General features: G+C 46.6%; 1 pseudogene; it reads right to left on the bottom strand.

Annotated features, from left to right (window-relative positions):
* Nucleotides 1-2285: 2285 nt before the first annotated feature.
* LOC119297665 lies at nucleotides 2286-25984 on the bottom strand (annotated as a pseudogene).
* Between the last annotated feature and the right edge of the window lie 1863 nt (nucleotides 25985-27847).

Here is a 27847-nt window from a genome sequence, read left to right as displayed (position 1 = left end):
CGTGTACACTCAAAAACACATTAGTCCCTTAACCTATAAGTCTTCAATACACCAAAATCACTAAGGGGCACTAGATGCACTTACATGTTAGTTGAATAGATAAATCTGAGATTGTGTGATGCATATCGTATAATCATACCCACGGATACTTGAGGTGACATTGGAGTATCTAGGTGACATTAGGGTTTTGGTTGATTTGCGTCTTAAGGTGTTATTCTAGTACGAACTCTAGGATAGATTGAACGTAAAGAATAGCTTCATGTTATTTTACTACGGACTCTTGAATAAATCGATCAGAAAGGATAACTTTGAGATGGTTTCGTACCCTACAATAATCTCTTCGTTTGTTCCCCGTTATTAGTGACTTTGAAGTGACTCTTTGTTGCATGTTGAGGGATAGTTATATGATCCAATTATGTTATTATTGTTGAGAGAATTTGCACTAGTGAAAGTATGAACCCTAGGCCTTGTTTCCTAGCATTGCAATACCGTTTACGCTCACTTTTACCACTTGCTACCTTGTTATTTTTATATTTTCAGATTACAAAAACCTATATCTAGCATCAATATTGTACTTGTATCACCATCTCTTTGCCGAATTAGTGCACCTATACAATTTACCATTGTACTGGGTGTGTTGGGGACACAAAAGACTCTGTTATTTGGTTGCAGGGTTGTTTGAGAGAGACCATCTTCAACTTACGCCTCCCACGGATTGATATATTTTAGGTCATCCACTTGAGGAAAATTTGCTACTGTCCTACAAACATCTGCACTTTGAGACATCAGCAGGCGAGCAACAGGCCCGTAGCAGTAAAGCAACTCGCAGCGACGCGGCAGCAGACCCGCGGGCATAGGCGCGCGCGCACGAGGCCCAGCCAGGGCACAGGCAGGGGAGCCGAGGGTGGCGCAGGCAGCAGCAGCGGCTAGCGGGAGTGGGAGCGGAGTTCGGTCGTGGCAACGACGAGTGCGGGAGTGGCGGCTATGGCGACGGACGAAAGAGGGGAGAGTGGGGAATCGTTGCGGCTCACCGAGAGGGCGCACGAGGGCCCGATAGTGGGTTTAGGAGCTGCAGTGGGCGTCGGCGTTGAAGAAGACAGCGGCAACCGAAGCGGAGGAAGATGGCGATCCGGCGAGGCAGAGGGGGCTCCGAGGTCGAAGAGGTCCACGCGGTCGACGTAGCCGACAACGGCGATGCGTACGGACACGCAGCTAGACCGCGGGGAGGCCGAAGGGCGCGAGGGCGAGCTCGGCCATGGCGACGACGACGCGGGTGGATCTAAGAAGAGAGAGAGAGCGACGAGGAAGAGAGGGGGAGGCTGAGTGGATGAGAACGAGAGAGGGAATCGAGGGGGCGAGGGGGGTTCCTTATCCCCTCACTGGCGACGACGAGCTGGCTCGGTGGCGACCATGCCCCTGTAGCGGCACGGTCGACCGAGACAACCGGTGGGGTGGGAGAGTGGGCCATTGGGCTGGCCTGGGGGTGGACCGATGCCAAGTGGGGGACGGGGCCTCTCCCCTTTTTTGGCTTCTCCCTTTCTTTTATTTAGTTTTGATTTTTCTTTTTCTTTATTTTAAATTTGAATTTGGAACCGACTTCGAATCAACGCGAGCTTAAAAAGTAAAAATCGATGACATAGCACCATTAGCATGATTACTGTTGCATAATTATCCATGCGTTACGCTTTGGTCCCGGTTCGTGAGTGAATCGAGATTAATGACCTTACTCGGGCCTCAATCAAAACCCGGTTTTCTATTAGTGAAAAGATTGAACATCCTTCGCACAATAACTCAGGGAAATCTTATACTACAAAGCTTGGGGCAGATACTAGCTAGGTTCTCCTAAAAAGATTTACTATGTTTAAGTATTTTCTTCAAAAAATGCATCGTACAGTTGCTACATTAAACATTATTAGTACTCTCTTTGATCAATTTTATTCTGCACATAAAATTTGGCTAAAATAAAACTTCGTTCAAACTTCATGAAGTTTGATCATATTTGTATGAAAATATCAACATTCACAATATGAAATGAATATTATTAGATGCGTTATGAATTTAATTTTATATTATATAATTTATTAGGGTAGATTCAATATTTTTCATACAAATATGTCAAACTTTGTGAAGTTTCTTTTGCGAGGTAAATAGGAAGTTTGACATCAGACAAATCTTATGTATGGTCTTATATATACATATATGAAGAAAAAACCGGAGGGAGTACATGACTCTTGTTGCACGTCATCAAACCTACTAATCTTTTGTATACAGATTGCACCACAAAATAATTTGAAAACTGAAATCATTTGGACGAGCAAAAGGCTAAACAAAACCAGATATAACAACGTATAACAACCAAAATGAAACGACCAGCTAGAAAGTTAAAAAAACAACAAGTGTCACCCACTCACCCCCCGTCAATGGCGCAGAGACCTACTCGTCTCCAGGACGGCCGCCGAGATGCGTCTGCTTCATCTTCGTCAGCTCCTTCCTCCTCTTTCTCGCCTCCGCTGCCATCACCGCCCTCTCTCTGTCTCCCGCCACAGCACGGCTGCCGCCGCTCTCGGCGCTCGTCGCACACTTCCTGTCGACGTCAAGCCCCAGCGTGAGCGAGCACGGGTCGTCGTCGGTGTCCTCATCGGCCGTTCCGCCGCAGGTACCCTGGCTGGCGCCCCCGCTCGTTGTCTCATGGAGCGGCTGCGCGTAAGATGCCGCCGGCGAACCATGTGGGTCGGTGACGACGGGGTAGTACCACGCGCAGGGCGGAAAGCAGAGCGGCGGGGCATGTCCAGTGCTGATGGCGCCGCCCGGGTTGCTGGCGTTCGGATTGTACCCCGGCCAAGAGCCCCAGACATACGGCACCGGCACGGCTGGGGGCCCAGCTGTTGCGTAAAGGAAGCCCGGCCCAGGGGGTGCGTCCAGCGGGGCCGCCGTGGACAGCGTGGCTTCTGCCCGCTGCTCCGCTGGTGGCGTCGTGTCCATGGACGTTACCACCGGCGGCGGCGCCTTCTCTGCCGTCTTCGCAATAACCTGTAGATGGAGAAAAGCATTCACGATAGTCAGGATCACAGCAAGCTTTCGCTCCAGGTGTTTGGTTCTGGTTTCACACAGAAGGACGATTCAAAAACGCCATTGGTAAAGCTCCAAAGACCTGGACAAGCCGGCAAAAAGCTCGTCTCAACAAGCAGGGCAACCTACCTAGCTACTCCTACGTCTCTTGTCGGCATGAGCGGTAGAACAGCAGAAGCGTGTGCGGCAACTTTGGGCCACAAATTAAAGAAGAAAGCAATCTTGGCAGAAAGCCAAATATAGAAAACACGGATGTCGTTTTATCCATACATATGGCATCAAGAACTACGTACTCCAGCTCGGTACTTGGGTTCCAATTCGACTATGACTTGTACTAGTATTTCCGATGACTGCTTGATGGCCTACCTAGCGACTACTACTGAACTGGGGTACTACAGTAGTAAAGTGCAGTCATGTGGCTCGCTTTCAGGGGAACAACTGGAGGCTCCGAACATGCTAGATTCTCTCTGCCCTGACTCTAGTAATTACTCCTACTAATAAAGATCACTAAAATAATGGAAGCGGCAGATGATGTCGTGCCTGTTCTTTCAGCTGCTTGTTCGTCTCCTGGAGTGTGAGATACTCTTGCATCACCGTCTCCTTCTCCTGCGCAAACAAAGGGAGAATTAACATAGGTTAAGCCTAAAGTTTGTTCCTGCTAATTGCCATTCTTGCTGCTACATAAACCTATCGGTATTACCTTCTTCATGCTCTCGTTTTGTGACGACAAGTCCGCAACTTTCCTCGCCAGTTCGTCTCGGATCGCCTAAATTAAGACAACACTATATAAAGCTGGAGTAGCTCGCATGAATTGTATACAGAGAGATGGTTTTATACCAACGCTGTGAAAGCCAAGATATTATAACCTGACGGCGGAGTATGGTTTGGCGCGCAGACTCCCGGTTCGCGAGCACGCGCCGCAGCCGCTTTGCCTCCTTCTCAGCCTGTTGGATCCGCACAAGAAACTAGGGGTCAAGTGAGAGCCGGCACAGGTTTGCATCCACGCGACATAGCCGCTGAGTTACCTCGGTGAGCGTATGCCGGGGCCTTGGGCCGTAGCCGCCTCCACCTGGAGCCGCCGCGGCCACCCGCGCCTGCTGCGAGGGACACCCGGCGCTGGAGCTGCTGGAGCACGACGACGCCTGGATGCCGACCTTGCCCAGCTCCAGGCTCAGCCTCGTGCTCGCCAGCTCCTCCTCCTCCTCGCGGCTGGCGCCATGCTGCGGCGCCGCCGGGTGCGCGGCGGGAAGAGCTGCTGGCCCCGAAACGCCGGCCATGTTGGCCAGTGCCATGGCCGCGTCGAGCTCGACGTCGCCCGAGACGCCTCGGCGGCATTGCCGCTGGCCGCTACGATCAGACATGGGAGCAACCGGGACAATCTGGGCATCTGCAGCAGACACGGGGTGGGAGTTGATGCCAAGGCGAAGGGAAGGGCGGCGGCCGGTGCCCTGCTCAAGTACACACCTTGCCCTGGCCCGTGCCCGGCCGCCACGTCTCCACGCCACAGGACGTCACGTAGGTAGCACGGACACGTGGCGGACATGCGTCAGCCGTCCGCTCGCTTCCTCCCGGTGGGCCATTGGCGTCAGTGGGATGTGGCGCCGTGTGGTAGTATGGCCGCATCGGACTTACACATGGACCGCTGAACAGCCAGGAGGAGCAGTGGAAGCTCGGTGCCCTCCACGGGTGTGGGACCCAAAGGGCAAAGATGGGGCCGCGCGGTCAGTAGGAGGAGCAAACGGTGCCGCGTGTGAACGGGACATGACAGGCTGCGGGCGGGGGGGCGGGCAACGGCCTGGAAGACCACGCTTGGCTCAGTCGGTTGAGATGGTGTTTGGTTCTCTAGTCCTATGCCTTTTTAGTTTGTAGGATTTTTAAAAAAAAACTTTAAAAGAGGTGCTTATAAGGACTTTTAGCAAAAAGTCTTAAAAAAATCACATCCTGTTTGATTTACTAGGGACTTTTTATAGTCCCAACACAAAAAAGTCCCTGAAACTAAACACCCCCTGAGTATCACTGAGTCGGAGAAGTTACCTGGCTGCTAAGGCTGGTCGTAATGATAGTATCATAGATAGTATCATGCATGTCAACTAGACTATTTTGCTGAGGTGGCATAAAATTAAATGAAAAAAAGAGCGTTGAGTATCATATTATGATACCGTATCATATTAAATACTATGCTAATATGTGTCATGCATGGCAATAAATAAGGCTACCTACAGTACTAGTATATGATACTGTGCATTACGGAGGTAGTATCATACCTTAGTATCATGTGCATGATACTAAGGTATGATACTACCCATTACAAGCAGCCTAAGAGCATCTCCAACAGGCGCCCAACGCTCCGCGCGCTAAAAACTGCTTTGTCGCGCATCCATCGTCTGGTTTAGCGCGGCGCGCAGCACTGGCTCCAGTAGCCGCGTTAAAATGCAGCGCGCGCCGCTCCAGCAGCGCGCGCTCATTCTATAATATTTTTACATCGGAAGCATAGATAAAAAATGATAGATTGCATAAATAAAAAACGATGCAAAGGTATTTTACATCGGTGCAACTAGATATTTAGTTTGAAAGCATAGATAGATAAAACTACGGTGCAACTAGATAGAAACTACCACGGCATACATAGATAGAAACTACTCCAAGTCGCTACCATCATCACCATCATCATCCTCGTCGGTGTCGTCCGAGGTATCGAGCCACATGTCGAACCAACGTTCATCGTCTGCCATGAAGATCGACCTCCCACCTGCTGCAACGATATCGGACTACGCATTCGCCAATGCCTTCCGCCGACGCCGGTCCGCCCGCTTCGCGCGGCGCCTTGCCTCATCTCCGCCCAGTAGGCACGCTTGTCCTCCTCGGCGATGACGAGGCGGCGCAGCCGCCGAGCGTGGTCGGCACGGTCCATGTCGGTGATGAGACGCGGCGGAGGGGCGACGCGCTGCGCCTCCTCGCCGTGAAGACGTCCCGGAAGTTCATCTGCGACCGGGGCCTCTCCAAGCGCCACGCCGTCGCGTCGTACGCGCGGGCTGCCTCGTGCGTGCTCCGGAACGACCCGAGACCGAGCCGGACGTCGCCGGACCAGATCTCGGTGGAGTACCAACCGTTGGGACGCTTGCGGACGCCGCGGTAGCCCGAAGAACCCCGGCGGCGCGGTGGCATGGTGGCGCAGAAAGCGGCGAAGCGGCGAGGTGGCGAAGCGGTGAGGTTGCGAGGGGAGGGCGCGTGGAAGTGTTCTGTGCGCATGGCGAACGCGGGATTTTATAGGCGCGCGCGAAGCGGCGCGCCAAATCTACCGCCCCGCGTGCCGCTTTCTTCCGCTCGCGCGCAAACGCTTCCCTCGCGCGGTAAGTTCCCGCCACCGCTGGAGCGCGCGGAACCAGCCGGCGCGTGCTAAAACCAAACTTTACGGCGCGGGCGCGCCTTTTGCCACGCCTGTTGGAGATGCTCTAAGGCCAACTCGCGCGGCCCCTTCCCCTCCGGACCCGTCTGTTTAGGGCAAAACAGACAGACCCCATGGCCCAACGCACGATGGTCTGAGCTCATCTGAGTTGTTTTGTGTTCGGGCCGATCTATTTCGAATGCAAACATGCGTCGGGTTTAAGTCGCGGTGGATAGCAAACGGACGCGTCGCTTGTCCAAGTCGGAGCCGCGTGGCAGGCGCCCACCTACCTCCCACCTGCCAACATCAAAGCGCACGCGCGGCCAGCCCCACCTGTCATCTGCCCAGCGAACGGTCGCCGTCCTTCTTAAATGGGAAGCCGTGGACCGGTCGTCGTCTACACTCCCCACTCCAGCCCTCTTTGCCCCCTCAAAACCCGACACGCCCCAAACCCTAGCTCTCCCTCTCCCCGTTCTCAATCTTGACGGCCAGCCGCCTCGCAACCATGAGGTTCTGGAACTCCGGCCGCAAGGGGAAGCACGACCGCGATGTTGGCTCGTCCTCGGGCCACCGCCGCGGTTCCGTGAAAGAGGAGCCTGCATCACCACCGTGTTGGGCCCCCGCGCCTGCCCCATTCACCATCGGCCCTACGACCGGCGACGAGCGCGGCCGGCAGTACATCAGCATGGATATATGTCGGTGTTATTGGGAGACGAGGACGCCGCTTCCGTGGAGCGACTTGCACCTCCCCAATAACTGGCACCTCTCCGCCGACCGGGTGCCGGTCCCACCGGTCCCGACGAGCGGATGTACCCGCCGCCAGGAGATCGAGCGTCGCCGCCTCATCCCCGACGACATCTTCTACGACCCCAGGTACGCCCCGACTCCGGGCTCTGGGACACGTGGTTAAGGGATGAGCACGACATGCGCGCGCGCCTTCTTCTTCGCCGGCACCTCGTTGGGGCCACAGCGGCCACGTCGAGAGCGCGGAGTGGCTGCTCCCCAGGTGCGCGGCCTCACGCCCACGCCGTCGCCTTCACTATCTCCGTCGCCACCTGAAGGAAATATGTCCTAGAGGCAATAATAAAGTTATTATTTATTTCCTTATTTCATGATAAATGTTTATTATTCATGCTAGAATTGTATTAACCAGAAACATAATACATGTGTGAATACATAGACAAACAGAGTGTCACTAGTATGCCTCTACTTGACTAACTCGTTGAATCAAAGATGGTTAAGTTTCCTAGCCATAGACATGAGTTATCATTTGATTAACGGGGTCACATCATTAGAGAATGATGTGATTGACTTGACCCATTCCGTTAGCATAGCACTTGATCCTTTAGTTTATTGCTATTGCTTTCTTCATGACTTATACATGTTCCTATGACTATGAGATTATGCAACTCCCGTTTACCGGAGGAACACTTTGTGTGCTACCAAACGTCACAACATAACTGGGTGATTATAAAGGTGCTCTACAGGTGTCTCCAAAGGTACTTGTTGGGTTGGCGTATTTTGAGATTAGGATTTGTCACTCCGATTGTCGAAGAGGTATCTCTGGGCCCTCTCGGTAATGCACATCACTTAAGCCTTGCAAGCATTGCAACTAATGAGTTAGTTGCGGGATGATGTATTACGGAACGAGTAAAGAGACTTGCCGATAATGAGATTGAACTAGGTATTGAGATACCGACGATCGAATCTCGGGCAAGTAACATACCGATGACAAAGGGAACAACGTATGTTGTTATGCGGTCTGACCGATAAAGATCTTCGTAGAATATGTAGGATCCAATAGGGGCATCCAGGTCCCACTATTGGTTATTGACCAGAAAGGTGTCTCGGTCATTTCTACATAGTTCTCGAACCCGTAGGGTCCGCACGCTTAACGTTCGTTGACGATATAGTATTTATGAGTTATGTATGTTGGTAACCTAATGTTGTTCGGAGTCCCGGATGAGATCACGAACATGACGAGGAGCTCCGGAATGGTCCGGAGGTAAAGATTCATATATTGGATGATATGGTTAGGCCAAGGTGTCAAGCCCACGGGGCTATAAGTCGGTGCAAAAGGAGTTTTGCGGAGGCCAGGGGGCCAAACGCCGGAGACCCTGGCGTCTGACCCTGGGCCAGACGCCGAGGCCCATGGCGTCTGGGCCAGACGCCAAGGATTGTGGCATTTGGTCCTGGAGTCCGAGTGGGACTCTTGCCTTTCAGGCAAAACCGACTTTGAAGAGGCTTTTGCTCCAAGTTTCGACCCCAGGGCTCAACATATAAATAGAGGGGCAGGGCTAGCACCAAAGACACATCAAGAAACACCAAGCCATGTGCCGACAACCTTGTCCCCTCTAATTTATCCTCCGTCATAGTTTTCATAGTGCTTAGGCGAAGCCCTGTGGAGATTGTTCTTCACCAACACCGTCACCACGCCGTCGTGCTGCCGGAACTCATCTACTACTTCGCCCCTCTTGCTGGATCGAGAAGGCGAGGATGTCACCGAGCCAAACGTGTGCAGAACTCGGAGGTGCCGTGCTTTCGATACTTGGATCGGTCGGATCGTGAAGACGTACGACTACATAAACCGCGTTGATATAACGCTTCCGCGAACGGTCTACGAGGGTACGTAGACAACACTCTCCCCTCTCATTGCTATGCATCACCGTGATCCTGCGTGTGCATAGGAATTTTTTGAAATTACTACGTTCCCCAACAGTGGCATTTGAGCCAGGTTTTATGCGTAGATGTCATATGCACGAGTAGAACACAAGTGAGTTGTGGGCGATATAAGTCATAGTGCTTACCAGCATGTCATACTTTGGTTCGGCGGTATTGTTGGATGAAGCAGCCCGGACCGACATTACGCGTACGCTTACGCGAGACTGGTTCTACCGACGTGCTTTTGCACACAGGTGGCTGGCGGGTGTCAGTTTCTCCAACTTTAGTTGAACCGAGTGTGGCTACGCCCGGTCCTTGCGAAGGTTAAAACAACACCAACTTGACGAACTATCGTTGTGGTTTTGATGCGTAGGTAAGAACGGTTCTTGCTAAGCCCAGTAGCAGCCACGTAAAACTTGCAACAACAAAGTAGAGGATGTCTAACTTGTTTTTGCAGGGCATGTTGTGATGTGATATGGTCAAGACATGATGCTAAATTTTATTGTATGAGATGATCATGTTTTGTAACCGAGTTATCGGCAACTGGCAGGAGCCATATGGTTGTCGCTTTATTGTATGCAATGCAATCGCCCTGTAATGCTTTACTTTATCACTAAGCGGTAGCAATAGTCGTAGAAGCATAAGATTGGCGAGACGACAACGATGCTACGATGGAGATCAAGGTGTCGTGTCGGTGATGATGGTGATCATGACGGTGCTTCGGAGATGGAGATCACAAGCACAAGATGATGATGGCCATATCATATCACTTATATAGATTGCATGTGATGTTTATCTTTTATGCATCTTATCTTGCTTTGATTGATGGTAGCATTATAAGATGATCTCTCACTAAATTTCAAGATAAAGGTGTTCTCCCTGAGTATGCACCATTGCCAAAGTTCGTCGTGCCCAGACACCACGTGATGATCGGGTGTGATAAGCTCTACGTCCATCTACAACGGGTGCAAGCCAGTTTTGCACACGCAGAATACTCAGGTTAAACTTGACGAGCCTAGCATATGTAGATATGGCATCGGAACACTGAGACCGAAAGGTCGAGCGTGAATCATATAGTAGATATGATCAACATAGTGATGTTCACCATTGAAAACTACTCCATTTCACGTGATGATCGATTATGGTTTAGTTGATTTGGATCGCGTGATCACTTAGAGGATTAGAGGGATGTCTATCTAAGTGGGAGTTATTAAGTAATATGATTAATTGAACTTAAATTTATCACGAACTTAGTCCTGGTAGTATTAGCATATCTATGTTGTAGATCAATAGCTCGCGTTAAGCTCCCCTATTTTATTTTTTGATATGTTCCTAGAGAAAACTAAGTTGAAGGATGTTAGTAGCAATGATGTGGATTGGATCTGTGATCTCAGGATTATCCTCATTGCTGCACAGAATAATTATGTCCTTGATGCACCGCTAGGTGACAGACCTATTGCAGGAGCATATGCAGACGTTATGAACGTTTGGCAAAGCTCGGTATGATGACTACTTGATAGTTTAGTGCACCATGCTTAACGGCTTAGAATCGGGACTTCAAAGACGTTTTGAATGTCATGGACCATATGAGATGTTCCAGGAGTTGAAGTTAATATTTCAAGCAAATACCCGAGTTGGGAGATATGAAGTCTCCAACAAGTTCTATAGCTAAGAGATGGAGGAGAATAGCTCAAGCATTGAGCATGTGCTCAGATTGTCTGGGTACTACAATCGCTTGAATCAAGTGGGAGTTAATCTTCCAGATAAAATAGTGATTGACAAAATTCTCTAGTCACCATCACCAAGTTAGTAGAACTTCGTGATAAACTATAATATGCAAGGGATGACGTAAACAATTCCCAAGCTCTTCGCGATGCCAAATCGGTGAAGGTAGAAATCAAGAAAAACATCAAGTGATGATGGTTGACAAGACCACTAATTTCAAGAGAAACAGCAAAGGGAAGAAGGGTAACTTCAAGAAGAACGGCAAGCAAGTTGCTGCTCAAGTGAAGAAGCCCAAGTCTGGACCTAAGCCTGAGACCAAGTGCTTCTACTGCAAAGGACTGGTCACTGGAAATGGAACTACCCCAAGTATTTGGCGAGTAAGAAGGATGTCAAAGTGAACAAGCTATATTTGATATACATGTTATTAATGTGTACTTTACTAGTGTTTATAGAAACCCCTCGGTATTTGATACTGGTTTTGCTAAGAATAGTAACTCGAAACAAGAGTTGCAGAATGAACAGAGACTAGTTAAGAGTGAAGTGATGATGTGTATTGGAAATGGTTTCAAGATTGATATGATCATCATCACACACTCCCTATACTTTCGGGATTAGTGTTAAACCTAAATAAATGTTATTTAGTGTTTGCGTTGAGAATGAATATGATTGGATCATGTTTATTGCAATACGGTTATTCATGTAAGTTAGAGAATAATTGTTGTTCTGTTTACATGAATAAGACCTTCTATGGTCATACACCCAATGAAAATGGTTTGTTGGATCTCGATCGTGGCGATACACATTTTCATAATATTGAAGCCAAAAGATGCAAAGTTAATAATGATAGTGCAACTTATTTGTGGCACTGTCATTTAGGTCATATTGGTGTAAAACGCATGAAGAAAATCCATGCTCATGGGCATTTGGAATCACTTGATTATGAATCAATTGATGCTTGCGAACCATGCCTCATGGGCAAGATGACTAAGACTCCATTCTTCGGAACAATGGAATGAGCAATAGATTTGTTGGAAATCATACATACTGATGTATGTCGTTCGATGAATATTGAGGCTCGCGGCAGGTATCATTATTTTCTGATCTTCACAAATGATTTGAGCCGATATGAGTATATCTACTTGATGAAACACAAGTCTGAAACATTTGAAAAGTTCAAAGAATTTCATAGTGAAGTGGAGAATCATCGTAACAAAAATAAAAGTTTCTACGATATGATCGCAGAAGTAAAATATTTGAGTTACGAGTTTGTCCTTCAGTTAAAACAATGTGAAATAGTTTCACTACTCACGCCACCTGGAACACCACAGTGTAATGGTGTGTCCGAACGTCATAAACGTACTTTATTAGATATAGTGCGATCTATGATGTCTCTTACCGATTTACCACTATCGTTTTGGGGTTATGCATTAGAGACAGCTACATTCATGTTAAATAGGGCACCATCTAAATCCGTTGAGACGACATCATATGAACTATGGTTTGGCAAGAAACCTAAGTTGTCGTTTCTTAAAGTTTGAGGTTGCAATGCTTATGTGAAAAAGTTCCAACCTAATAAGCTCAAACCCAAATCGGAGAAGTGCGTCTTCATAGGATACCCAAAAGAAAATGTTGGGTACACCTTCTATCACAGATCCGAAGGCAAGATATTCATTACTAAGAATGGATCCTTTCTAGAGAATGAGTGAGTGGGAGGAAAGTAGAACTTGATAAGGTAACTATATCTGCTCCCTTATTGGAAAGTAGTTCATCACGGAAATCTGTTCCTATGACTACTACACCAATTAGTGAGGAAGCTAATGATGATGATCATGTAACTTTAGATCAAGTTACTACCGAACCTCGTAGGTAAACCAGAGTGAGATCCGCACCAGAGTGTTAAGGTAATCCTGTTCTGGAGGTCATGTTACTTGACCATGACAAACCTACGAACTATGAGGAAGCGATGATGATCCCAGATTCTGTGAAATGGCTTGAGGCCATGAAATCTGAGATAAGATCCATGTATGAGAACAAAGTATGGACTTTGATTGACTTGCCCAATGATCGGCGAGCCATTGAGATCAAATGGATCTTCAAAAGGAAAATGGACGCTGATAGTAGTGTTACTATCTACAAAGCTAGAATTGTTGCAAAAAGGTTTTCGACAAGTTCAAGGTGTTGACTACGACGAGAGTTTCTCACTCATATCTATGCTTAAGTCTGTCCGAATCATGTTAGCAATTGCCACATTTTATGAAATATGGCAAATGGATAAACAAAACTGCATTCCTTAATGGATTATTTAAAGAAGAGTTGTATATGATGCAACCAGAAGGTTTTGTCAATCCTAAAGGTACTAACAAAATATGCAAGTTCCATCGATCCATCTATGGACTGGTGCAAGCATCTCGGAGTTGGAATATACGCTTTGATAAGTTGATCAAAGCATATAGTTTTATACAGACTTGCGGTGAAGCCTGTATTTACAAGAAAGTGAGTGGGAGCACTACAACATTTCTGATAAGTATATGTGAATGACATATTGTTGATCGGAGATAATGTATAATTATTCTGCAAAGCATAAAGGAATGTTTGAAAGGAGTTTTTCAAAGAAAGACCTCGGTAAAGCTTCTTACATATTGAGCATCAAGATCTATAGAAATAGATCAAGATGCTTGATGAGTTTTTCAATGAGTACATACCTTGACAAGATTTTGAAGTAGTTCAAAATGGAACAGTCAAAGAAGGAGTTCTTGCCTGTGTTACATGGAGTGAAGTTGAGTAAGACTCAAAACCAGACCACGGCAGAAAATAGAGAGAGAATGAAAGTCATTCCCTATGCCTCAGCCATAGGTTCTATAAAGTATGCCATGCTGTGTACCAGACCTATTGTATACCCTGCCCTGAGTTTGGCAAAGTAGTACAATAGTGATCTAGGAGTAGATCACTGGACATTGGTCAAAATTATCCTTAGTGGAGTAAGGATATGTTTCTCGATTATGGAGGTGACAAAAGGTTCGTCGTAAAGGGTTACGTCGATGCAAGTTTTGACACTGATCTAGATGACTCAAAGTCTCAATCTGGATACATATTGAAAGTGGGAGCAATTAGATAGAGTAGCTCCATGCAGAGCATTATTGACATAGAAATTTGCAAAATACATATGGATCTGAATGTGGCAGACCCGTTGACTAAACTTCCCTCACAAGCAAAACATGATCACACCTTAGTACTCTTTGGGTATTAATCACATAGCGATGTGAACTAGATTATTGACTCTAGTAAACCCTTCGGGTGTTGGTCACATGACGATGTGAACTGTGGGTGTTAATCACATGGTGATGTCAACTATTGATGTCAAATCACATGGTGATGCGAACTAGATTATTGACTCTAGTGCAAGTGGGAGTCCGAAGGAAATATGCCCTAGAGGCAATAATAAATTTATTATTTATTTCCTTACTTCATGATAAATGTTTATTATTCATGCTAGAATTGTATTAACCGGAAACATAATACATGTGTGAATACATAGACAAACAGAGTGTCACTAGTATGCCTCTACTTGACTAGCTCGTTGAATCAAAGATGGTTAAGTTTCCTAGCCATAGACATGAGTTGTCATTTGATTAACGGGGTCACATCATTAGAGAATGATGTGATTGACTTGACCCATTCCGTTAGCATAGCACTTGATCGTTTAGTTTGTTGCTATTGCTTTCTTCATGACTTATACACGTTCCTATGACTATGAGATTATGCAACTCCCGTTTACCGGAGGAACACTTTATGTGCTACCAAACGTCACAACGTAACTGGGTGATTATAAAGGTGCTCTACAGGTGTCTCCAAAGGTACTTGTTGGGTTGGCGTATTTTGAGATTAGGATTTGTCACTCCGATTGTCGGAGAGGTATCTCTGGGCCCTCTCGGTAATGCACATCACTTAAGCCTTGCAAGCATTGCAACTAATGAGTTAGTTGCGGGATGATGTATTACAGAACGAGTAAAGAGACTTGTCGGTAACGAGATTGAATTAGGTATTGAGATACCGACAATCGAATCTCGAGCAAGTAACATACCGATGACAAAGGGAACAACGTATGTTGTTATGCGGTCTGACCGATAAAGATCTTCGTAGAATATGTAGGAGCCAATATGGGCATCTAGGTCCCGCTATTGGTTATTGACCAGAAAGGTGTCTCGGTCATGTCTACATAGTTCTCGAACCCGTTGGGTCCGCACGCTTAACGTTCGTTGACGATATATTATTTATGAGTTATGTATGTTGGTAACCGAATGTTGTTCGGAGTCCCGGATGAGATCACCGACATAACGAGGAGCTCCGGAATGGTCCGGAGGTAAAGATTCATATATTGGATGATATGGTTAGGCGAAGGGGTCAAGCGCACATGGCTATAAGTTAGTGCAAAAGGAGTTTTGCGGAGGCCAGGGGGCCAAATGCCGGAGACCCTGACGTCTGGCCCTGGGTCAGACACCGAGGCCCATGGCGTCTGGGCCAGACGCCAACAATTGTGGCGTTTGGTCCTGGAGTCCGAGTGGGACTCTTGCTTTTCGGGAAAAACTGACTTTGAAGAGGCTTTTGCTCCAAGTTTCGACCCCAGGGCTCAACATATAAATAGCGGGGCACGCTAGCACCAAAGACACATCAAGAAACACCAAGTCGTGTGCCGACAACCCCGTCCCCTCTAGTTTATCCTCCGTCATAGTTTTTGTAGTGCTTAGGCGAAGCCCTGCGGAGATTGTTCTTCACCAACACCGTCACCACGTCGTCGTGCTGCTAGAACTCATCTACTACTTCGCCCCTCTTGCTGGATCGACAAGGCGAGGACGTCACCGAGCCGGACGTGTGCAGAACTCGGAGGTGCTGTGCTTTTGGTACTTGGATCAGTCGGATCGTGAAGACGTACGATTACATAAACCGCATTGATATAACGCTTCTGCGAATGGTCTACGAGGGTACGTAGACAACACTCTCCCCTGTCGTTACTATGCATCACCATGATCCTGCGTGTGTGTAGGAAATTTTTGAAATTACTACGTTCCCCAACACCACCACCACCTCCTGGCATGACAACGGAAGAGGAGGCTCAGCTCATGCAATGCGTCATGGAGGAATCCATGAAGACGCATGATGAGAGGCAATGGGCGGGCATCAAGGAGATGATGGCCCTAGCTACGGACGGCGACGTCGCCATCCCCGAGCTGGAGATGGCGAGGACGGAGGAGGTGATGGAGGAGGAGCACGCGGCCGCGTTCTATCCGGGCCTCATGGACCAGCAGTGGAGCTGGTCTTGCACGGCTCTGGAGATGGCCGACGCCGTGGGGGGCGTGAACAGATGCCCCACGCCGCCGCGGTCACCGGAGCAGGAGGCGTCGCCACGGGAGGAGGTGATGTAGGCACCTCCTGGCTTCCAGCCCGCCCACATTTACCCCGCACCTCCGTCCAACCTCTGGACGCCGCCGGACTACATCGACCTCGTCAACGACGACGACAACACCGGCCACTGAAGACGGTGACGGCCACGGCAGGAGCACGCCGGCGACGGTTTTCTTTTCTTTTTATGTTAATTATGTCTATTTGGACCGTGGAACTGGGCCGTTTTGTGGCCATTATGGTTAAGTTATGTTTTATGGTTTATGTTTGCATTTTTTATTTTTTCTGCATTTCATTTTAGTTTTTGTGTTTTTTTAAATCACGTCCACCCCGGATATGATTAGGGGTGCGGCCGCGCGTTGGGCGCACCGACAACCCAATGGCACCAAGCGGACATGGGCGAACCCATTGCCGTCCCAAATGGACGAAAACAGGCCAAACCGGATGTCTGTTTGGGGTCGTGCGCTGGAGTTGGCCTAACTTGGTCGTGAGTGAGGACTGCCGTTTTTTTATTGTGCGAAAAAACTTCCTATTCATTTTCAATCATGGCAGTACGAGGAACATTAGAAATAATAAAATTACATCTAGATCCGTAGACCACCTAGCGACGACTACAAGCGTTGAAGTGAGCCGAAGACTGCTGCCGTTATTGCCCCTTGTTGGGGAACGCAGTAATTTCAAAAAAATTCCTACGCACATGCAAGATCATGGTGATGCATAGCAATGAGAGGGGAGAGTATTGTCTATGTACCCTCATAGACCGTAAGCGGAAGCGTTATGACAACGCGGTTGATGTAGTCATATGTCTTTACGATCGACCGATCGACCGATCCTAGTATCGAAAGTACGACACCTCCGCGATCTGCACACGTTCGGCTCGGTGACATCCCACGAACTCATGATCTAGCAAAGTGTCTAGGGAGAGCCTCGTCAGCACGACGGCGTGATGATGGTGATGATGATGCTACCGAAACAGGGCTTTGCCTAAGCACCGCTACGATATGACCGAGGTGGATTATGGTGGAGGGGGGCACCGCACATGGCAAAGAGATCAATGATCAACTTGTGTGTCTATGGGGCGCCCCCTCCCCCCGTATATAAATGAGTGGAGTAGGGGGAGAGGGCCGGCCTCCTAGGCGTGCCTAAGGGGGGAGTCCTACTCCCGGTGGGAGTAGGATTCCCCCTTCCCTAGTTTGAGTATGAGAGGGAAGGAAGGGGAAGAAGGTGAGAAGGAAAGGGGGGCCGACCCCCCTCTCAATTTGGATTGGGCTTGGGGGGCCCACCTTGGCCGCCTTCTCCTTTCCACTATGGCCCATTAAGGCCCATTGACTCCCCGGGGGGTTCCGGTAACCCCCCGGTACTCCGGTATATGCTCGAACTCTCTTGAAACCTTTCCGATGTCCAAACATAGTCATCCAATATATCGATCTTTATGTCTTGACCATTTCGAGACTCCTCGTCATGTCCGTGATCACATCCAGGACTCCGAACTACCTTCGGTACATCAAAACACATAAACTCATAATACCGATCGTCACCGAACGTTAAGCGTGCAGACCCTACGAGTTCGAGAACTATGTAGACATGACCGAGACATGTCTCCGATCAATAACCAATAGCGGAACCTGGATGTTCATATTGGCTCCCACATATTCTACGAAGATCTTTATTGGTCAAACCGCATAACAAGATATGTTGTTCCCTTTGTCATCGGTATGTTACTTGCCCGAGATTCGATCGTCGGTATCTCAATACCTAGTTCAATCTCGTTACCGGCAAGTCTCTTTACTCGTTCCGTAATGCTAAACGATTAGTCACATTGCTTGCAAGGCTTATATTGATGTGAATTACTGAGAGGGCCCAGAGATACCTCTTCGACAATCGGAGTGAAAAATCCTAATCTTGATCTATGCCAACTCAACAAACACCATCGGAGACACATGTAGAGCACCTTTATAATCACCCAGTTACGTTGTGACGTTTGGTAGCACACAAAGTGTTCCTCCGGTATTCGGGAGTTGCATGATCTCATAGTCATAGGAACATGTATAAGTTATGGAGAAAGCAATAGCAATAAACTAAATGATCATCATGCTAAGCTAACGGATGGGTTAAGTCAATCACATCATTCTCTAATGATGTGATCCCATTAATCAAATGACAAATCATTTCTATGGTTAGGAAACATAACCAGCATTGATTCAATGAGCTAGTTAAGTAGAGGCATACTAGTGACATTCTGTTTGTCTATGTATTCACACATGTACTAAGTTTTCGGTTAATACAATTCTAGCATGAATAATAAACATTTATCATGATATAAGGAAATATAAATAACAAATTTATTATTGCCTCTAGGGCATATTTCCTTCAGTCTCCCACTTGCACTAGAGTCAATAATCTAGATTACATGTAATGACTCCAACACCCATGGAGTCTTGGTGTTGATCATGTTTTGCTCGTGAGAGAGGCTTAGTCAACGGGTCTGCAACATTCAGATCCGTATGTATCTTGCAAATCTGTATGTCTCCCTCCTTGACTTGATCGCGGATGGAATTGAAGCGTCTCTTGATGTGCTTGGTTCTCTTGTGAAATCTGGATTCCTTTGCCAAGGCAACTGCACCAGTATTGTCACAAAATATTTTCATTGGACCCGATGCACTAGGTATGACACCTAGATCGGATATGAACTCCTTCATCCAGACTCCTTCATTTGTTGCTTCTGAAGCAGCTATGTACTCCGCTTCACACGTAGATCCTACCACGACACTCTGCTTGGAACTGCACCAACTGAAGGCTCCACCATTTAATAAAAAACATGTATCCGGTTTGTGACTTATAGTCATTCGGATCAGTGTCAAAGCTTGCATCGACGTAACCATTTGCGATGAGCTCTTTGTCACCTCCATATATGAGAAACATATCCTTAGTACTATTCAGATATTTCAGGATGTTCTTGACCGCTGTCCAGTGATCTACTCCTGGATTACTTTGGTACCTCCCTGCTAAACTGATAGCAAGGCACACATCAGGTCTGGTACACAACATTGCATACATGATAGATCATATGGCTGAAGCATAGGGAACACCTTTCATTTTCTCTCTATGTTCTGCAGTGGTCGGGCATAAAAGGATACTCAACTTCATACCTTGTAATACAGGCAAGAACCCTTTCTTTGCCTGATCCATTTTGAACTTCTTCAAAACTTTATCAAGGTATGTGCTTTGTGAAAGTCTAATTAAGCGTCTTGATCTATCTCTATAGATCTTGGTGCCCAATATATAAGCAGCTTCACCGAGGTCTTTCATTGAAAAATTCTTATTCAAGTATCCTTTTATGCTATTCAGAAATTCGGTATCATTTCCGATCAACAATATGTCATCTACATATAATATCAGAAATGCTACGGAGCTCCCACTCACTTTCTTGTAAATACAGGCTTCTCCAAAAGTCTGTATAAAACCATATGCTTTGATCACACTATAAAGCATATATTCCAACTCCGAGAGGCTTGCACCAGTCCATAAATGGACCGCTAGAGCATGCACACTTTGTTAGCACCGTTTGGATCGACAAAACCTTCTGGTTGCATCATATACAACTCTTCTTTAAGATATCCATTAAGGAATGCAGTTTTGACATCCATTTGCCAAATTTCATAATCATAAAATGCGGCAATTGCTAACATGATTCGGACGGACTTAAGCATCACTACGGGTGAGAAGGTCTCATCGTAGTCAACTCCTTGAACTTGTCGAAAACCTTTTGCAACAAGTCGAGCTTTGTAGACAGTAACATTACCGTCAGCGTCAGTCTTCTTCTTGAAGATCCATTTATTCTCTATGGCCTGCCGACCATCAGGCAAGTTAACCAAAGTCCATACTTTGTTCTCATACATGGATCCCATCTCAAGTTTCATGGCCTCAAGCCATTTTGCGGAATCTGGGCGCATCATCTCTTCCTCATAGTTCGTAGGTTCATCATGGTCAAGTAACATGACCTCCAGAACAGGGTTACCGTACCACTCTAGTGCGGATCTTACTCTGATTGACCTACGAGGTTCGGTAGTAACTTGATTAGAAGTTTCATGATCATCATCATTAGCTTCCTCACTTACTCGTGTAAGAATCACTGGAACTGATTTCAGTGATGAACTACTTTCCAATAAGGGAGCAGGTACAATTACCTCATCAAGTTCTACTTTCCTCCCACTCACTTCTTTCGAGAAACTCCTTCTTTATAAAGGATCCATTTTTAGCAACGAATATCTTGCCTTCGGATCTATGATAGAAGGTGTACCCAACAATGTCCTTTGGGTATCCTATGAAGACACATTTCTCCGATTTGGGTTCGAGCTTATCAGGTTGAAACTTTTTCACATAAGCATCGCGGCCCCAAACTTTAAGAAACGACAACTTGGGTTTCTTGCCAAACCATAGTTCATAAGGTGTCGTCTCAATGGATTTAGATGGTGCCCTATTTAACATGAATGTAGCCCTCTCTAAAGCATAACCCCAAAATTATAGCGGTAAATCAGTAAGAGACATCATAGATCGCACCATATCTAGTAAAGTACGATTACGATGTTCGGACACACCATTACGCTGTGGTGTTCCGAGTGGCGTGAGTTGCGAAACTATTCCGCATTGTTTCAAATGAAGACCAAACTCGCAACTCAAATATTCTCCTCCATGATTAGATCATAAAAACTTTATTTTCTTGTTATGATGATTTTCCACTTCACTCTGAAATTCTTTGAACTTTTCAAATGTTTCGGACTTATGTTTCATTAAGTAGATATACCCATATCTGCTTAAATCATCTGTGAAGGTGAGAAAATAATGATATCCGCCGCGAGCCTCAATGTTCATTGGACCACATACATCAGTATGTATGATTTCCAATAACTCTATTGCTCGCTCCATTATTCCGGAGAACGATGTTTTAGTCATCTTGCCCATGAGGCATGGTTCGCATGTACCAAGTGATTCATAATCAAGTGATTCTAGAAGTCCATCAGAATGGAGTTTCTTCATGCGCTTTACACCAATATGACCCAAACAGCAGTGCCACAAATAAGTTGCACTATCATTATCAACTCTTCATCTTTTGGCTTCAATACTATGAACATGTGTATCACTACTATCAAGATTTAGTAAAAATAGACCACTCATCATGGGTGCATGGCCATAAAAGATATTACTCATATAAATAGAACAACCATTATTCTGTGATTTAAATGAATAACTGTCTCGCATCAAACAAGATCCAGATATAATGTTCATGCTCAACGCTGGCACCAAATAAAAATTATTTAGGTCTAAAACTAATCCCGAAGGTAGATGTAGAGGTAGCATGCCGACGGCGATCACATTGACTTTGGAACCATTTCCCACGCGCATCGTCACCTCATCCTTAGCCAATCTTCGCTTAATCCGTAGTCCCTGTTTCAAGTTGCAAATGTTAGCAATAGAACCAGTATCAAATACCCAGGCACTACTGCGAGCATTAGTAAGGTACACATCAATAACATGTATATCAAATATATCTTCCACTTTGCCATCCTTCTTCTCTGCCAAATACTTGGGGCAGTTCCGCTTCCAGTGACCAGTCCCTTTGCAGTAGAAGCACTCAGTCTCAGGCTTAGGTTTAGAATTGGGTTTCTTCACTTGAGCAACAACTGGTTTGCTGTTCTTCTTAAAGTTCCCTTTCTTCCCTTTACCCTTTTTCTTGAAACTGGTGGTCTTGTTGACCATCAACACTTGATGCTCCTTCTTGATTTCTACCTCCGTAGTCTTTAGCATTGCGAAGAGCTCAGGAATCGTCTTATCCATCCCTTGCATATTATAGTTCATCACGAAGCTCTTGTAGCTTGGTGGCAGTGATTGAAGAACACTCTGTCAATGACACTATCATCAGGAAGATTAACTCCCAGCTGAGTCAAGTGGTTGTGGTACCCAGACATTCTGAGTATATGTTCACTGACAGAACTATTCTCCTCCATCTTACAACTGTAGAACTTATTCGAGACTTCATATCTCTCAATCTGGGAATTTGCTTGAAATATTAACTTCAACTCCTGGAACATCTCATATGCTCCATGACATTCAAAATGTCGTTGAAGTCCCGGTTCTAAGCCGTAAAGCATGGCACACTGAACTATCGAGTAGTCATCAGCTTTGCTTTGCCAGGTGTTCACAACATCTGGCGTTGCTCCTGCATCGGGTTTGTCACCTAGCGGTGCTTCCAGGACGTAATTCTTCTGTGCAGAAATGAGGATAATCCTCAAGTTACGGACCCAGTCCGTGTAGTTTCTACCATCAACTTTCAACTTAGCTTTCTCTAGGAATGCATTAAAATTCAACGGAACGACATCACGGGCCATTTATCTACAACAACATAGACTTGCAAAATACTATCAGGTACTAAGTTCATGATAAATTAAAGTTCAATTAATCAAATTACTTAATAACTCCCACTTAGATAGATATCTCTCTAATCATCTAAGTGATCATGTGATCCATATCAACTAAACCATGTCCGATCATCACGTGAGATGGAGTAGTTTTCAATGGTGAACATCACTATGTTGATCATATCTACTATATGATTCACACTCGACCTTTCGGTCTCAGTGTTCTGAGGCCATATCTGCATATGCTAGGCTCGTCAAGTTTAACCCGAGTATTCTGCGTGTGCAAAACTGGCTTGCACCCGTTGTATGTGAGCGTAGAGCTTATCACACCCGATCATCACGTGGTGTCTCAGCACGATGAACTATAGCAACGGTGCATACTCAGGGAGAACACTTATACCTTGAAATTTAGTGAGAGATCATCTTATAATGCTACCACCAAACTAAGAAAAATAAGATGCATAAAGGATAAACATCACATGCAATCAATATAAGTGATATGATATGGCCATCATCATCTTGTGCCTTTGATCTCCATCTCCAAAGCACCGTCATGATCACCATCATCACCGTCTTGACACCTTGATCTCCATCGAAGCATCGTTGTCGTCTCGCCAACTATTGCTTCTACGACTATCGCTACCGCTTAGTGATAAAGTAAAGCAATTACATGGTGATTGCATTTCATACAATAAAGCGACAACCATATGGCTCCTGCCAGTTGCCGATAACTGTGTTACAAAACATGATCATCTCATACAATAAAATTTAGCATCATGTCTTGACCATATCACATCACAACATGCCCTGCAAAAACAAGTTAGACGTCCTCTACTTTGTTGTTGCAAGTTTTACGTGGCTGCTACGGGCTGAGGAAGAACCGTTCTTACCTACGCATCAAAAACCACAACGCTGTATAGTGATTGCTTTTTGATCTCCAGAAAGAACCCTGTTCATTGAATCTGATTCAACTAAAATTGGAGAAACTGACACGCACCAGCCACCTATGTGCGAAGCACGTCGGTAGAACCAGTCTCGCGTAAGCGTACGCATAGTGTCGGTTTGGGCCGCTTCATCCAACAATACCACTGAATCAAGAATCAACTAGTGACGGCAAGCAATATGTATATACCCACGCCCACAACTCCTTTGTGTTCTACTGGTGCATATAATATCTACGCATAAACCTGGCTCGGATGCCACTGTTGGGGAACGCAATAATTTCAAAAAAAATCATACGCACACGCAAGATCATGGTGATGCATAGCAACGAGAGGGGAGAGTATTGTCTAGGCACCCTCATAGACTGTAAGCGGAAGCATTATGACAACACGGTTGATGTAGTCATACGTCTTCACGATCGACCGATCCTAGTACTGAAAGTACGGCACCTCCACGATCTGCACACGTTCGGCTCGGTGACGTCCCACGAACTCACGATCAAGTAGAGTGTCGAGGGAGAGCTTCGTCAGCATGACGGCGTGATGACGGTGATGATGATGCTACCGGAAGAGGGCTTCGCCTAAGCACCGCTACGATATGACCGAGGTGGATTATGGTGGAGGGGGGCACCACACACGGCAAAGAGATCAATGATCAACTTGTGTGTCTATGGGGTGCCCCCTCCCCCCTGTATAAGAAGGAGTGGACGAGGGGGGAGGGCCGGTCTCCTAGGCACGCCCAAGGGGGGAGTCCTACTCCCGGTGGGAGTAGGATTCCCCCTTCCCTAGTTGGAGTAGGAGAGGGAAGGAAGGGGGAGAAGGAGAGAAGGAAAGGGGGGCCGGGCCCCCTCCCAATTCGGATTGGGCTTGGGGGGGTGCGCCCCCACCTTGGCCACCTCCTCCTCCTTTCCACTATGGCCCATTAAGGCCCATTGACTCCCCGGGGGGTTCCGGTAACCCCCCGGTACTCCAGTATATGCCCGAATTCTCTTGAAACATTTCTGATGTCCAAACATAGTCATCCAATATATCGATCTTTATGTCTCGACCATTTCGAGACTCCTCGTCATGTCCGTGATCACATCCGGGACTCTGAACTACCTTCGGTACATCAAAACACATAAACTCATAATACCGATAGTCACCGAACGTTAAGCGTGCGGACCCTACGGGTTTGAGAACTATGTAGACATGACCGAGAAATGTCTCCGGTCAATAACCAATAGCGGAACCTGAATGTTCATATTGGCTCCCACATATTCTACGAGGATCTTTGTCGGTCAAACCACTAACAAGATACGTTGTTCCCTTTGTCATCGGTATGTTACTTACCCGAGATTCGATCGTCGGTATCTCAATACCTAGTTCAATCTCGTTACCGTCAAGTCTCTTTACTCGTTCCGTAAAGCATCATCCCGCAACTAAACGATTAGTCACATTGCTTGCAAGGCTTATATTGATGTGCATTACTGAGAGGGCCCAGAGATACCTCTCCGACAATCAGAGTGACAAATCCTAATCTCGATCTATGCCAACTCAACAGACACCATCGAAGACACCTGTAGAGCACCTTTATAACCACCCAGTTATGTTGTGACGTTTGGTAGCACACAAAGTGTTCCTCCGGTATTCGGGAGTTGCATGATCTCATAGTCATAGGAACATGTATAAGTTATGGAGAAAGAAATAGCAATAAACTAAATAATCATCGTGCTAAGCTAATGGATGGGTCAAGTCAATCACATCATTCTCTAATGATGTGATCCCGTTAATCAAATGACAACTCATGTCTATGGATAGGAAACATAACCATCATTGATTCAACGAGCTAGTTAAGTAGAGGCATACTAGTGACATTATGTTTGTCTATGTATTCACACATGTACTAAGTTTCCGGTTAATACAATTATAGCATGAATAATAAACATTTATCATGATATAAGGAAATATAAATAAGAAATTTATTATTGCCTCTAGGGAATATTTCCTTCATCCCTCCCTCGCCAGAGCCAGGCAAAATTGGTTGTAGTATGGAAGTCTCCATGCTAAGGCCCCATAGGACCAGTGCAGCAGAACAACAACCGCCATCAATGAAAATAGCGTAGATCGGAAAAATCCAACCTGAAAACATATGAATGTAGACAAACTGCAACCAGAGCCGAGCAAAACCACCAACTACAGATCCACTGGACACAAATCTTCTCACGCCCACCGATAATGCTAGACACACCATTGAGACAGGGGCTAGGCGGGGAGAACCTTTTTCCATCTTCAGGGAGCCGTCATCGTCTCGTATTTTTGAGTAGGATACAAACCCTAACAAAATGCGAAGCAACAACTGAAAAAAGAGTCCGCCTGCCCGCAAGGGTCGAGATCTACCATGCCGCCATGGCCTTAAGACCAATGGAGATGAGGCGAACCGACGGTGGCGCCGGCGGGAGGCAGGGGAAGCCTAGACTTTTCCCGATCACGATATGTTATTTTTCTCAACACACTGATTGGTGTGTGTCCTTAGCATTTCCATCCGATGATTTATAGGGGCATCTCCAACGACGACACATAAATTTTCTCCAGCGTCTATCCACGAATAGATGGAGCAGTCCATGAAGATTGATGTGGAAGACGGCCATCCAACACTGTCCACATACAACTGACACAATTTTTTGGAGTCCACACATTCAAATAGCCACATATATAGAGGTGCCACGTGGCGTGTAGTTGTTACTCCTGGAGCAGGGCTATGCCGATGGCCTGGCCGTCGGCGTAGTTTTAACCTATGTCGATGGCTAGGCCGTCGGCATAGCCCTACCCCAGGAGTGCCCAGTGGCTGGCACGTGGCAGCTATGCCGACGGCCTAGCCGTCGGCTTAGTTTAAAACTATGACGATGGCTAGGCCGTCGGCATAGCTGCCACATGTTAGCCACTGGGTGCTAACGCCAGCTCTATGCCGACGGCCTAGCCGTCGGGATAGTATGTATCTATTTTTTTTCTTTTTTCTGTTTGTTTTCAAGTCAATTCAATTCAAATATACAACATATATCAACAAATATATATGATGGAAATAGACACACAGAACACAAAGTATCATCCGGCACCGTCATAACAATATATGCATAAGCATCATCACAATCAACATAAACATAAGCATAACCATCATCACAAAGCATAAGCATATAAAGAAGCACACAAGTCATCTAAAGGACCATTAAAGACCACAAGTTTATCATCATCACCACATCCAAGTAATCCAAAGGCTTAAGCGCCAGGACGTCGAGTACCGTGGCGGTCGTCACCGCCAAGTCCACCGAAGCCCAGGTCGTCACTGCTAGTGGTAGTGCTACCGCCAAGACCACCTCCACCTCTGCCTCCGTGGATCGGAGTGGTCGGGCTCCGTGACTCGGGAGTGCTGCGAAGACCACCACCAACGGTTGATCCATCGGTTCCCTGGATGTTGAAAAGACATATTAACGGGACATATGACTGTGTTAAAAGGCATGATATGCTTTGGGTGAATAGATTGGGGATGAACTAACCGGCGAGGGGCCAGCGTTCTGTGCCACAAACTCCTCAAAGGTAAGCAACCTTGGTTGTGGTGGAGGAGATGGTGCTGGTTGCAATTAAGGAACCCTGTCGGCCGCCATTTCCTGAAGAGCATACTACATCTGGTGATTGTTCTGCTCATGGTATGCATAAAGGCTCTCGTGCCACGCCATGGTCTCCTAGCGTGTGTACTCCATGTAGGCCTACGGTATGACATGATGGAACTCATAAAACTACTAAATGCAGAAAATAAAGTGAGCAATGAAGATAAGAGGGAAAATACTTACGGATTGCCGCTCCTGAAAGAGGGACTGTGACTGTGCACTGGTCATGGACGTGCTCGTGCGCTGGCTCAGGCTCGGGTCGATCCGCGCATCATCGCCGTTTGAATCCACATCATCATCACCCAATGCTCTAGTGTCATCATTTCTAACCACATCATCATCATCATGTTGCTCTTGATAGAACACTCCCTCGTATGTCATGGGGTTAATGTTGTAGTAATCGTCTTCATTTGGGTCCGATAGCTTACCATGTGGCGAAACCTTGAACACAACTTCCCAACCCTTTAGATACTCTTTCTGGCATGGGCAAGGCAGATAATATACTTGTGTATCTTGGGTAGCCGCAATGAAGATATCGGCTCCGGCATGGACGCTTGATTGTTTAACTTCGACCAAACCAATGGAAGGCTTATGTTTTACCCCCTCCCG

The sequence above is a fragment of the Triticum dicoccoides genome, chromosome 5A (genome assembly GCF_002162155.2).
Source record: "Triticum dicoccoides isolate Atlit2015 ecotype Zavitan chromosome 5A, WEW_v2.0, whole genome shotgun sequence".
Lineage (NCBI taxonomy): Eukaryota > Viridiplantae > Streptophyta > Magnoliopsida > Poales > Poaceae > Triticum > Triticum dicoccoides.
This window is presented reverse-complemented; position numbering and strand designations above follow the sequence as displayed.